The sequence below is a fragment of the Arachis hypogaea genome, chromosome 7 (assembly GCF_003086295.3).
Source record: "Arachis hypogaea cultivar Tifrunner chromosome 7, arahy.Tifrunner.gnm2.J5K5, whole genome shotgun sequence".
Classification (NCBI taxonomy): Eukaryota; Viridiplantae; Streptophyta; class Magnoliopsida; order Fabales; family Fabaceae; genus Arachis; species Arachis hypogaea.
The window spans coordinates 46794630-46808688 of record NC_092042.1 but is presented as its reverse complement, the minus strand read 5'-3'; the positions used below and the strand labels follow the sequence as shown (position 1 = coordinate 46808688).

At 38.8% G+C, this 14059-nt stretch overlaps 1 non-coding gene across 1 annotated transcript; it reads right to left on the bottom strand.

The window, feature by feature from the left end:
• Window positions 1-9086: 9086 nt before the first annotated feature.
• On the bottom strand, window positions 9087-9190 carry LOC112704758 (small nucleolar RNA R71). The gene has a single exon (XR_003155366.1). It is a non-coding gene; the product is annotated as a small nucleolar RNA R71 (small nucleolar RNA).
• Between the last annotated feature and the right edge of the window lie 4869 nt (window positions 9191-14059).

Sequence of the window (14059 nt, the reverse complement as noted above, 5' to 3'; positions counted from 1 at the left end):
ACAAACATAGATAAACATAAGCATAATTTTCGAAAAACAGGAAAATAAAGAACAAGGAAATTAAAGAACGGGTCCACCTTAGTGATGGCGGCTTGTTCTTCCTCTTGAAGATCCTATGGAGTGCTTGAGCTCCTCAATGTCTCTTCCTTGTCTTTGTTGCTCCTCTCTCATGATTCTTTGATCTTCTCTAATTTCATGGAGGAGGATTGAATGTTCTTGGTGCTCCACCCTTAGTTGTCCCATGTTGGAACTCAATTCTCCTAGGGAGGTGTTTAGTTGCTCCCAATAGTTTTGTGGAGGAAAGTGCATCCCTTGAGGCATCTCAGGGATTTGATGATGAGAGGGGTCTCTTGTTTGCTCCATCCTCTTCTTAGTAATGTGCTTGTCCTCATCAATGGGGATGTCTCCCTCTATGTCAACTCCAACTGAATAACAGAGGTGACAAATGAGATGAGGAAAGGCTAACCTTGCCAAGGTAGAGGACTTGTCCGCCACCTTATAAAGTTCTTGGGATATAACCTCATGAACTTCTATTTCTTCTCCAATCATGATGCTATGAATCATGATAGCCCGGTCTATGGTAACTTCGGACCGGTTGCTAGTGGGAATGATTGAGCGTTGGATAAACTCCAACCATCCCCTAGCCACAGGCTTGAGGTCGTGCCTTCTCAGTTGAACCGGCTTCCCTCTTGAATCTCTCTTCCATTGGGCGCCCTCTTCACAAATGACTGTGAGGACTTGGTCCAACCTTTGATCAAAGTTGACCCTTCTAGTGTAAGGATGTTCATCTCCTTGCATCATGGGCAAGTTGAATGCCAACCTTACATTTTCCGGACTAAAATCCAAGTATTTCCCCCGAACCATAGTAAGCCAATTCTTTGGGTTCGGGTTCACACTTTGATCATGGTTCTTGGTGATCCATGCATTGGCATAGAACTCTTGAACCATTAAGATTCTGACTTGTTGAATGGGGTTGGTAAGAACTTCCCAACCTCTTCTTCGGATCTCATGTCGGATCTCCGGATATTCACTCTTTTTGAGTTTGAAAGGGACCTCGGGGATCACCTTCTTCAAGGCCACAACTTCATAGAAGTGGTCTTGATGCACCCTTGAGATGAATCTCTCCATCTCCCATGACTCGGAGGTGAAAGCTTTTGCCTTCCCTTTCCTCTTTCTAGAGGTTTCTCCGGCCTTGGATGCCATAAATGGTTATGGAAAAACAAAAAGCAATGCTTTTACCACACCAAACTTAAAAGGTTTGCTCGTCCTCGAGCAAAAGAGAAAAGAAGAGAGTAGAAGAAGAAGAAATGAAGGAGATGGAAATGGCTTTGTGGTTCGGCCAAAGGGGGAGAAGTAGTGTTTAGGTTGTGTGAAAATGAAGGAGTGAAGATGGGTTTATATAGGGGTGGGGGAGGGTTAGGTTTCGGTTATGGGAGGGTGGGTTTGGGAGGGAAAGTGTTTTGAATTTGAATGGTGAGGTAGGTGGGGTTTTATGAAGGATGGATGTGAGTGGTGAAGAGAAAGATGGGATTTGATAGGTGAAGGGTTTTTTGGGGAAGAGGTGTTGAGGTGATTGGTGAATGGGTGAAGAAGAGAGAGAGTGGTGGGGTAGGTGGGGATCCTGTGGGGTCCACAGATCCTGAGGTGTCAAGGAAAAGTCATCCCTGCACCAAGTGGCGAGCAAAAAATGCCCTTTGTGCCAATTCTGGCGTTAAACACCGGGCTGGTGCCCATTTCTGGCGTTAAACGCCCAAAATGGTGCTAAACTGGGCGTTAAACGCCCATCTGCTAGCCTTACTGGCGTTTAAACGCCAGCAGGTTCTTTCTCCAGGGTGTGCTGTTTTTCTTTCTATTTTTGCTTTTTCAATTGATTTTGTGACTTCTCATGATCATCAACCTATAGAAAACATAAAATAACAAAGGAAAATAGATAAAATATAACATTGGGTTGCCTCCCAACAAGCGCTTCTTTAATGTCAGTAGCTTGACAGAGGGCTCTCATGGAGCCTCAGGGATGTCCAGAGCAATGTTGGAACCTCCCAACACCAAACTTAGAGTTTGAATGTGGGGGTTCAACACCAAACTTAGAATTTGGTTGTGGCCTCCCAACACCAAACTTAGAGTTTGACTGTGGGGGCTCTGTTGGCTCTGTTTTGAGAGAAGCTCTTCATGCTTCCTCTCCATGATGACAGAGGGATATCCTTGAGCCTCAAACACAAAGGATTCTTCATTCACTTGAATGATCAATTCTCCTCTATCAACATCAATCACAGCCTTTGCTGTGGCTAGGAAGGGTCTGCCAAGGATGATGGATTCATCCATGCACTTCCCAGTCTCTAGGACTATGAAATCAGTAGGGATGTAATGGTCTTCAACTTTTACCAGAACATCCTCTACAAGTCCATAAGCTTGTTTTCTTGAATTGTCTGCCATCTCTAGTGAGATTTTTGTAGCTTGCACCTCAAAGATCCCTAGCTTCTCCATTACAGAGAGAGGCATGAGGTTTACACTTGACCCTAGGTCACACAAGGCCTTTTTGAAGGTCATTGTGCCTATGGTACAAGGTATTGAAAACTTCCCAGGATCCTGTCTCTTTTGAGGTAATTTCTGCCTAAACAAGTCATCTAGTTCTTTGGTGAGCAGAGGGGGTTCATCCTCCCAAGTCTCATTTCCAAATAACTTGTCATTTAACTTCATGATTGCTCCAAGGTATTTAGCAACTCGATCTTCAGTGACATACTCATCCTCTTCAGAGGAAGAATACTCATCAGAGCTCATGAATAGCAGAAGTAAATCCAATGGGATCTCTATGGCCTCAGTGTGAGCCTTAGATTCCCATGGTTCCTCATTGGGGAGGCCAGTGCACGTCCATGGAGGTCTTCCTCAGTGGCGTTCACTGCCTCTCCCTCCCCTCCAAATTCGGCCATGTTGATGGCCTTGCACTCTTCTTTTGGATTTTCTTCTGTATTGCTTGGAAGAGTACTAGGAGGGAGTTCAGTAATTTTCTTACTCAGCTGACCCACTTGTGCCTCCAAATTTTTAATGGAGGACCTTGTTTCAGTCATGAAACTTTGAGTGGTTTTGATTAGATCAGAGACCATGGTTGCTAAGTCAGAGGTGTTCTGCTTAGAACTCTCTGTCTGTTGCTGAGAAGATGATGGAAAAGGCTTGCCATTGCTAAACCTGTTTCTTCCACCATTATTATTGTTGAAACCGAGGTCTCTGTTGATCCTTCCATGAGAGATTTGGATGATTTATCCATGAAGGATTATAGGTGTTTCCATAGGGTTCTCCCATGTAATTCACCTCTTCCATTGAAGGGTTCTCAGGATCATAAGCTTCTTCTTCAGATGAAGCCTCCTTAGTACTACCTGGTGCATTTTGCATTCCAGACAGACTTTGAGAAATCAAATTGACTTGCTGAGTCAATATCTTGTTCTGAGCCAATATGGCATTCAGAGTGTCAATCTCAAGAACTCCTTTCTTCTGATTAGTCCCATTGTTCACAGGATTCCTTTCAGAAGTGTACATGAATTGGTTATTTGCAACCATTTCAATTAGTTCTTGAGCTTCTGTAGGCGTCTTCTTCAGATGAAGAGATCCTCCAGCAGAGCTATCCAAAGACATCTTGGATAGTTCAGACAGACCATCATAGAAAATACCTATGATGCTCCATTCAGAAAGCATATCAGAGGGACACTTTCTGATTAATTGTTTGTATCTTTCCGAAGCTTCATAGAGGGATTCTCCTTCCTTCTGTCTGAAGGTTTGGACTTCCACTCTAAGCTTACTCAATTTTTGAGGTGGAAAGAACTTTGCCAAGAAGGCATTGACTAGCTTTTCCCAAGAGTTCAGGCTTTCTTTAGGTTGTGAGTCCAACCATATCCTAGCTCTGTCTCTTACAGCAAAAGGGAATAGCATAAGTCTGTAGACCTCAGGGTCAACCCCATTAGTCTTGACAGTGTCACAGATTTGCAAGAATTCAGCTAAAAACTGATGAGGATCTTCCAATGGAAGTCCATGAAACTTGCAATTCTGTTGCATTAGAGAAACTAATTGAGGCTTAAGCTCAAAGTTGTTTGCTCCAATGGCAGGGATAGAGATGCTTCTCCCATAGAAGTCGGGAGTAGGTGCAGTAAAGTCACCCAGCACCTTCCTTGCATTGTTGGCATTGTTGTTGTTTTCAGCTGCCATGGGTTCTTCTTCTTTGAAGATTTCTGTTAGGTCCTCTACAGAGAGTTGTGCCTTAGCTTCTCTTAGTTTTCGCTTCAAGGTCCTTTCAGGTTCAGGGTCAGCCTCAACAAGAATGCTTTTGTCTTTGCTCCTTCTCATATGAAAGAGAAGAAAACAAGAAAATATGGAATCCTCTATGTCACAGTATAGAGATTCCTTGAGGTGTCAGAGGAAAAGAAAAATAGAAGGCAGAAGTAGAAAATTTGAACTTATCAAAGAAGATGGAGTTCGAATTGTGCATTAAGGAATAATGTTAGTCCATAAATAGAAGGATGTAAGAAGAGGGGAAGAAATTTTCGAAAATTAAGTAAAAGATTTTGAAAACATTTTGAAAAACACTAATTGATTTTTGAAAATAAGAGTGGAAAACAAATTAAGTGATTTTTGAAAAAGATTTTGAAATTAGAAAATAAAAAAAGATATGATTGAAAACTATTTTTGAAAAAGATGTGATTAAAAAGATATGATTGAAAAGACATAGTTTTAAAAAGATATGATTTGAAAACAAATTAAAAAGATTTGGTTTTCAAAATTAATGACTTGGCTAACAAGAAAAGATATGATTCAGACATTAAACCTTTCTCAATAGAAAAGGCAACATACTTGAAATGTTGAATCAAATCATTAATTGATAGCAAGTATGAAAAGAAATTGATTTTGAAAAAGATTTGATTGAAAAGATTTGATTTGAAAAAGATTTGATTTTGAAAAATTTTGAAAACCTGAAAAAAATTGGCATTAAAAACAGAATCTTCCCTCTTGTGCCATCCTGGCGTTAAACGCCCAGAATGGTGCACATTCTGGCGTTTAACGCCCAAACTACTACCCTTTTGGGCGTTAAACGCCCAGCCAGGCACCCTGGCTGGCGTTTAAACGCCAGTTTGCCTTCCTCACTGGGCGTTTTGACCGCCCAGCTTTTTCTGTATAATTCCTCTGCTGTATGTTCTGAATCTTCAATTCTCTGTATTATTGACTTGAAAAGACACAAATTAAAAATATTTTTGGATTTTTAATAATGAGGAATAATCAAAATGCAACTAAAATCAAATAACAATGCATGCAAGACACCAAACTTAGCAGTTTGTATACTACTGACACTAACAAGTTGAGAATGCATATGAGACACATAAACACTCAAGTCAAGAGAATTTAAAAAATCAGAGCAATGAAACCATCAAGAACAACTTGAAGATTAATGAGGACACATGCATGAATGCAAAAAGAACAGAAACATGCAATTGACACCAAACTTAAAATGAAACACTAGACTCAAAAAGAAACATAAAATATTTTTGGTTTTTATGATTTTGTAAATTTTTTTTTGGATTTTTCGAAAATTAAGTGGAAAAAGAAAATAAAGGTATCAAAATTCTTAATGAGAATTCCAGGAATCATGCAATGTTAGTCTAAAGCTTCAGTCTAAAGAAATTAGACATGGCTGAACAAGCTTCAGCAAGACATTGCATTCAAGAGCTAAATTGATGAAAATCAATCAGCTTTGGTGATGATAAGAACATCACCTTGAAACACTAGAATTCATTCTTAAGAATTCTGAAAAATACCTAATCTAAGCAACAAGATGAACCGTCAGTTGTCCAAACTCAACAATCCCCGGCAACGGCGCCAAAAACTTGGTGGACGAAATTGTGATCACTACAACTCCAATAATCCCCGGTAATGAATCCAAAAACTTGGTGTTCAATACCATGGCATAAACACAACTTCGCACAACTAACCAGCAAGTGTACTAGGTCGTCCAAGTAATAAACCTTACGCGAGTAAGGGTCGATCCCACAGAGATTGTTGGTATGAAGCAAGCTATGGTCACCTTGTAAATCTTAGTCAGGCAAACTCAAATAGTTATGGATGATGAATAAAACATAAAGATAAAGATAGAGATACTTATGCAATTCATTGGTGGGAATTTCAGATAAGCGTATGGAGATGCTGTGTTCCTTCCGTCTCTCTGCTTTCCTACTGTCTTCATCCAATCCTTCTTACTCCTTTCCATGGCAAGCTGTATGCAAGGGTTTCACCGTTGTCAGTGGCTACCTCCCATCCTCTCAGTGAAAATGTTCAACGCACCCTGTCACGGCACGGCTATTCATCTGTCGGTTCTCAATCAGGTTGGAATAGAATCCAGTGATTCTTTTGCGTCTGTCACTAATGCCCAGCCTTCAAGAGTTTGAAGCTCGTCACAGTCATTCAATCATTGAATCCTACTCAGAATACCACAGACAAGGTTTAGACCTTCTAGATTCTCTTGAATGCCGGCATCAATTCTAGCTTATACCACGAAGATTCCGGTTAAAGAATCCAAGAGATATCCACCCAATCTAAGGTAGAACGGAGGTGGTTGTCAGGCACACGTTCATAGGTGAGAATGATGATGAGTGTCACGGATCATCACATTCATCAATTTGAAGAACAAGAGATATCTTAGAACAAGAACAAGTGGAATTGAATAGAAGAACAATAGTAATTACATTAATACTCGAGGTACAGCAGAGCTCCACATCTTAATCTATGGTGTGTAGAAACTCCACCGTTGAAAATACATAAGAACAAGGTCTAGGCATGGCCGAATGGCCAGCCTCCCAATGATCTAAGATAGCATAAGAGTAAAGATAGCTACCAAGATGAAAATACAATAGCAAAAGGTCTTATTTATAAAGAACTAGTAGCCTAAAGTTTACAGAAATGAGTAAATGACAGAAAAATCCACTTCCGGGCCCACTTGGTGTGTGCTTGGGCTGAGCATTGAAGCCTTAAACGCCAGCTTTTGTGCCAGTTTGGGCGTTTAACTCCCATTCTTGTGCCAGTTCCGGCTTTTAACGCTGGGAATTCTTGAGCTGATTTGGAACGCCGGTTTGGGCCATCAAATCTTGGGCAAAGTATTGACTATCATATATTGCTGGAAAGCCCAGGATGGCTACTTTCCAACGCCGTCGAGAGCGCGCCAATTGGGCTTCTGTAGCTCCAGAAAATCCACTTCGAGTGCAGGGAGGTCAGAATCCAACAGCATCTGCAGTCCTTTTTAGTCTCTGAATCAGATTTTTGCTCAGGTCCCTCAATTTCAGCCAGAAAATACCTGAAATCACAGAAAAACACACAAACTCATAGTAAAGTCCAGAAAAGTGAATTTTAACTAAAAACTAATAAAAATATACTAAAAACTAACTAGAACATACTAAAAACATACTAAAAACAATGCCAAAAAGCGTATAAATTATCCGCTCATCAATCTTCAAAGTGTTCTTGGTGTTCATCTTGACATTCATAGTGTTCTTGCATGCATCATGTGTTTTGATTCATAATTTTTATGTTGTGAGTCATTTTTGTTGTTTTTCTCTCTCATAATTAAAAATTCAAAAAAATAAAAAATATCTTTTCCTTATTTTTCTCATAAATTTCAAAAATTTGGGTTGAGTTAGTTAAAAAATTTTTAAAATTAGTTGTTTCTTGTAAGTCAAGTCAAATTTTCAATTTTAAAAATCTTATCTTTTCAAAATCTTTTTCATAAGTCATATCTTTTTTCATTTTTACTATTTTTCAAAAATTTTGAAAATTATTTTTCAAAATCTCTTTTTCTTAACTTTATTTCATAATTTTCGAAAATTCACTAACAATTAATATAATTGATTCAAAAATTTGAAGTTTGTTACTTTCTTGTTAAGAAAGGTTCAATCTTTAGATTCTAGAATCATATCTTTTAGTTTCTTGTTAGTCAAAGTAATTAATTTTTATTTTAAAAATTAAATCTTTTCAATCATATCTTTTCTATCTTATCTTCTTATCATATCTTTTATATCATATCTTTTTATCTTTTTCAAAAATTTGATTTTAAAATATCTTTTCTAACTTCTTATCTTCTTATCTTTTCAAAATTGATTTTCAAAATCTTTTTCAATTAACTAACTAACTTTTTGTTTGTTTCTTATCTTTTTCAAAACAACTTAACTACTTTTCTCTCTTTCTAATTTTCGAAAATATCTCCTCCTTTTTCAAAATTCTTTTTAATTAATTAATTATTTTTAATTTTTAAATTTAATTTTATTTCTTATCTTAATTTTCGAAAAACATTAACCCCTTTTCAAAATTTATTTTCGAAATTCTCCATCTCTCATCTCTTTCTATTTAATTATTTATTTACTAACACTTCTCTTCACCTCAAATCACTGCCCCTACCTTTACCCTTTATTCAGACTATTCATTCTTCTTCACTCTTATTCCCTTTCTTCTTCTACTATCATAAAGGAATCTCTATACTGTGACATAGAGAATTCCTCTTCTTTTTCTATTCTCTTCTCTTTCATATGAGCAGGAACAAGGAAAAAGGCATTCTTGTTGAAGCTCATCCAGAACCTGAAATGATTCTGAAGAGGAAACTAAGAGAAGCTAAATTACAACAATCCAGAGACAATCTTGCTAAAATTTTTGAACAAGAAAAGGAGATGGCAGCCGAACCCAACAACAATAATGCAAGAAGGATGCTTGGTGATTATACTAAACCTACGTCCAAGTTTGATGGAAGAAGCATCTCAATTCCTGCCATTGGAGCAAACAATTTTGAGCTGAAACCTCAATTAGTTGCTCTAATGCAACAAAACTGCAAGTTTCATGGACTTCCATCAGAAGATCCCTACCAGTTCTTAACTGAGTTCTTGCAGATCTGTGAGACTGTTAAGACTAATGGAGTAGATCCTGAAGTCTATAGGCTCATGCTTTTCCCTTTTGCTGTAAGAGACAGAGCTAGAGCATGGTTGGACTCTCAACCTAAAGATAGCCTGGACTCCTGGGATAAGCTGGTCATGGCCTTCTTGGCTAAGTTCTTTCCTCCTCAAAAGCTGAGCAAGCTTAGAATAGATGTTCAGACCTTCAAACAAAAAGATGGTGAATCCCTCTATGAAGCTTGTGAAAGATACAAACAGATGACCAAAAGATGTCCTTCTGACATGTTTTCAGAATGGACCATGATAGATATAGTCTACTATGGTCTATCTGAGTTCTCTAAGATGTCATTGGACCATTCTGCAGGTGGATCCATTCACCTAAAGAAAATGCCTACAGAAGCTCAAGAACTTATTGACATGGTTGCAAATAACCAGTTCATGTACACTTCTGAGAGGAATTTCGTGAATAATGGGATGCCTCAAAGGAAGGGAGTTCTTGAAATTGATGCTCTGAATGCCATGTTGGCTCAGAACAAAATGTTGACTCAGCAAGTCAACATGATTTCTCAAAGTCTGAATCGATGGCAAAATGCATCCAACAATACTAAAGAGGCATCTTCTGAAGAAGAAACTTATGATCCTGAGAACCTTGCAATAGCAGAGGTAAATTATATGGGTGAACCTTCTGGAAACACCTATAATTCATCATGGAGAAATCATCCAAATTTCTCATGGAAGGATCAACAAAAGCCTCAACAAGGCTTTAATAATGGTGGAAGAAATAGGCTCAGCAATATCAAGCCTTATCCATCATCTTCTCAGCAATAGACAGAGAATTATGAACAGAGTACCTCTAACTTAGCAAATTTAGTCTCTAATCTGTCTAAGGCCACTTTAAGTTTCATGAGTGAAACAAGGTCCTCCATCAGAAATCTAGAGGCACAAGTGGGCCAGCTGAGTAAGAAAATCACTGAAACTCCTCCTAGTATTCTCCCAAGCAATACTAAAGAGAATCCAAAAAGAGAGTGCAAGGCCATTGATATAATCAACATGGCCGAACCTAGAGAGGAAGGAAAGGACATGAATCCCAATGATGAATACCTCATGGGACGTCTCTCAAGCAAGAAGGAGTTCCCTATTGAGGACCCAAGGGAATCTGAGGCTCATATAGAGACCATAGAGATCCCATTAAAGCTCCTTCTACCATTCATGAGCTCTGAAGATTATTCTTCCTTTGAAGAGGATGAAGATGTAACTGGAGAGCAAGTTGCTCAATATCTAGGAGCTATCATGAAGTTGAATGCCAAGTTATTTGGTAATGAGACTTGGGAATGTGAACCTCCCTTGCTCATCAGTGAACTAGATACATGGGTTCAGCAAACCTTACCTCAAAAGAGACAAGATCCTGGAAAATTCTTAATACCCTGTACCATAGGCACCATGACCTTTGAAAAGGCTCTATGTGACCTAAGGTCAAGCATAAATCTTATGCACTCTCTGTAATGGAGAAGCTGGGGATCATTGAGGTACAGCCTGCCATATTTTCATTACAATTGGCAGACAAGTCAGTATGACAAGCTTATGGATTGGTAGAGGACGTGTTGGTAAAGATTGAAGGCCTTTACATCCCTGCTGATTTCATAATCTTAGACACTAGGAAGGAGGAGGATGAATGCATCATCCTTGGAAGACCTTTCCTAGCCACAACAGGAGCTGTGATAGATGTTAACAGAGGAGAATTAGTCCTTCAATTGAATGACGACTACCTTGTGTTTAAGGCTCAAGGATCTTCTTCTTTAACAATGGAGAAGAAGCATGAAAAGCTTCTCTCAGTACAGAGTCAAACAAAGCCCCCACAATCAAACTCTAAGTTTGGTGTTGAGAGGCCTCAGCCAAACTCTAAGTTTGGTGTTGAATTCCTACATCTAAACTCTAAGTTTGGTGTTGGGAGTCTACAACATTGACCTGATCACCTGTGTGGCTCCATGAGAGCCCACTGTCAAGCTATTGACATTAAATAAGCGCTTATTGGGAGGTAACCCAATTTTTATTTATCTAATTTTATTTTATTTTTATTGTTCTTTTATGTTTTATTAGGTTTATGATCATGTGGATTCACGAAAAAAAAATACTAAAATTAAAAACAGAATCAAAAATAGCAGAAGAAAAATCACACCTTGGAGGAAGGACTTACTGGCGTTTAAACACCAGTAAGGAGCATCTGGCTGGCGTTCAACGCCAGAACAGAGCATAGATTTGGCGCTGAATGCCAGAAACATGTAGCAATCTGGCGTTTAAACGTCAGGATTGCATACTGAGGAAAGCTGGCGTTCATCACCAGAAACATGCTACAGATGGGCGTTGAATGCCCAGAACAAGCTTAGAGCTGGCGTTTAACGCCAAAAATAAGCACCAATCTGGCGTTAAACGCCATGATTGCATGCAGAGAGCATTTTACACGCCTCATTGGTGCAGGGATGAAAATCCTTGACACCTCAGGATCTGTGGACCCCACAGGATCCCCACCTACCTCAACTCACATTCTCTCTTCTTCACCAATCACCTTAATTTCTCTTCCCCATCACCTCTTCACCACTCACATCCATCCATCTCTTCCCCACCCAATCCCGCCCATATGGCCGAAACATACACATCTCTTCCTCTCCTCCATATTTTCTTCTCCTTCCATTCTTTCTTTTTTGGTCAAGGGCGAGCAACATTCTAAGTTTGGTGTGGTAAAAGCATAGCTTTTTTGTTTTTTCATAACCATTGATGGCACCTAAGGCCAAAGAAACCTCAAAAAAAAAAAGAAAAGAAAAAAGGGAAGACAAAAAATTTTTCCACCTCCGAGTCATGGGAGATGAAGAGATTCATCTCAAGGGTCCATAGCTCAGTAGAAGAGCATTTAACTGCACATCAAGAGAGCATGAGGAATTCCCTCATCAAGAAATTCCTGAGATACCTCAAGGGATGCACTTTCCTCCCAATAAAGGAGCAACTAAGGATAAGAGCACCAAAATCACTAGGGATCAAGCAACAGAGGCAAGGAAGAGACATAAAGGAGCTCAAAAAGCACCATTAGTCCTTCAAAAAGGCGCCACCCTCACTAAGGTGGACTCATTCCTTAACTTCCATGTTCTTATCTATGTTTTTCGATTTTTATGCTATATGTGTGTTCATGTTTTGTGTCTCTACCTCATGATCATTAGTATTGAGTAACTATGTCTTAAGGCTATAAATAATTCCATGAATCCTTCACCTCTCTTAAATGAAAAATGTTTCTAATTCAAAAGAACAAGAAGTACATGAATTTCGAAATTATCCTTGAATTTAGTCTAATTATATTGATGTGGTGACAATACTTTTTGTCTTCTGAATGAATGCTTGAACAGTGCATAATTTTGATCTTGTTGTTTACGAATGTTAAAATTGTTGGCTCTTGAAAGAATGATGAACAAAGAGAAATGCTATTGATAATCTGAAAAATCATGAAATTGATTCTTGAAGCAAGAAAAAGCAGTGAAAAAGTAAAAGCTTGCGAAAAAAAATAGAAAGAAAAAGAAAAAGCAAGCAGAAAAAGCTAATAGCCCTTAAAACCAAAAGGCAAGGGTAAAAAGGATCTAAGGCTTTGAGCATCAATGGATAGGAGGGCCTGAGGAAATAAAATCCAGGCCTAAGCGGCTAAATCAAGCTGTCCCTAACCATGTGCTTGTGGCATGCAGGTCCAAGTGAAAAGCTTGCGACTGAGTGGTTAAAGTCATGATCCAAAGCAAAAAGAGTGTGCTTAAGAGCTCTAGACACCTCTAACTGGGGACTTTAGCAAAGCTGAGTCACAATCTGAAAAGGTTCACCCAGCTATGTGTCTGTGGCATTTATGTATCTGGTGGTAATACTGGAAAACAAAGTGCTTAGGGCCACGACCAAGACTCATAGAAGTAGCTGGGTTCAAGAATCAACATAATTAACTAGGAGAATCAATAACACTATCTGAAGTTCTAAGTTCCTATAGATGCCAATCATTCTAAGCTTCAAAGGAGAAAGTGAGATGCCAAACTGTTCAGAAGCAAAAAGCTACAAGTCCGCTCATCTAATTAGGACTAATATTCATTGATATTCTGGAGTTTATAGTATATTCTCTTCTTTTTATCCTAATTGATTTTTAGTTGCTTGGGGACAAGCAACAATTTAAGTTTGGTATTGTGATGAGCGGATAATTTATACGCTTTTTGGCATTATTTTCAGATAGTTTTTAGTATAATCTAGCTACTTTTAGGGATGTTTTCATTAGTTTTTATGCTAAATTCACATTTCTGGACTTTACTATGAGTTTGTATTTTTTTCTGTGATTTCAGGTAATTTCTGGCTGAAATTGAGGGACCTGAGCAAAACTCTGATAAAAAGCTGACAAAGGACTGCTGATGTTGTTGGATTCTGACCTCCCGGCACTCAAAATGGATTTTATTGAGCTACAAAACTATAAATGGCTCACTCTCAACTGCGTTGGAAAGTAGACATCCAGAGCTTTCCAGCAATATATAATAGTTCATACTTTATTCGTGATTAGACGATGTAAACTGGCATTCAACTCCAGTTCCATGCTGCATTTTAGAGTCAAATGCCAGAAACACATCACGAACCAGAGTTGAACGCCAAAAACACGTTACAACTTGGCGTTCAACTCCAAGATAAGCCTCAGCTCGTGTAAAGATCAAACTCAGCCCAAGCACACACCAAGTGGGCCCCGGAAGTGGATTTATGCATCAATTACTTACTTCTGTAAACCCTAGTAGCTAGTTTAGTATAAATAGAACTTTTTACTAGTGTATTAGACGTCTTTGATTGTATTCTTTGATCTTTTGATCATGTTTGGGGGCTGGCCATTCGGCCATGCCTGGACATTCATCACTTATGTATTTTTAATGGTGGAGTTTTTACATACCATAGATTAAGGGTGTGGAGCTCTGCTGTACCTCAAATTTTAATGCAATTACTACTATTTTCTATTCAATTCAGCTATTCCTGTTCTAAGATATTCGTTGCACTTCAACATGATGAATGTGATGATCCGTGACACTTATCATCATTTTCACCTATGAACGCGTGACTGACAACCACTTCCGTTCTACCTCAGACTGGGCGCATATCTCTTGGAT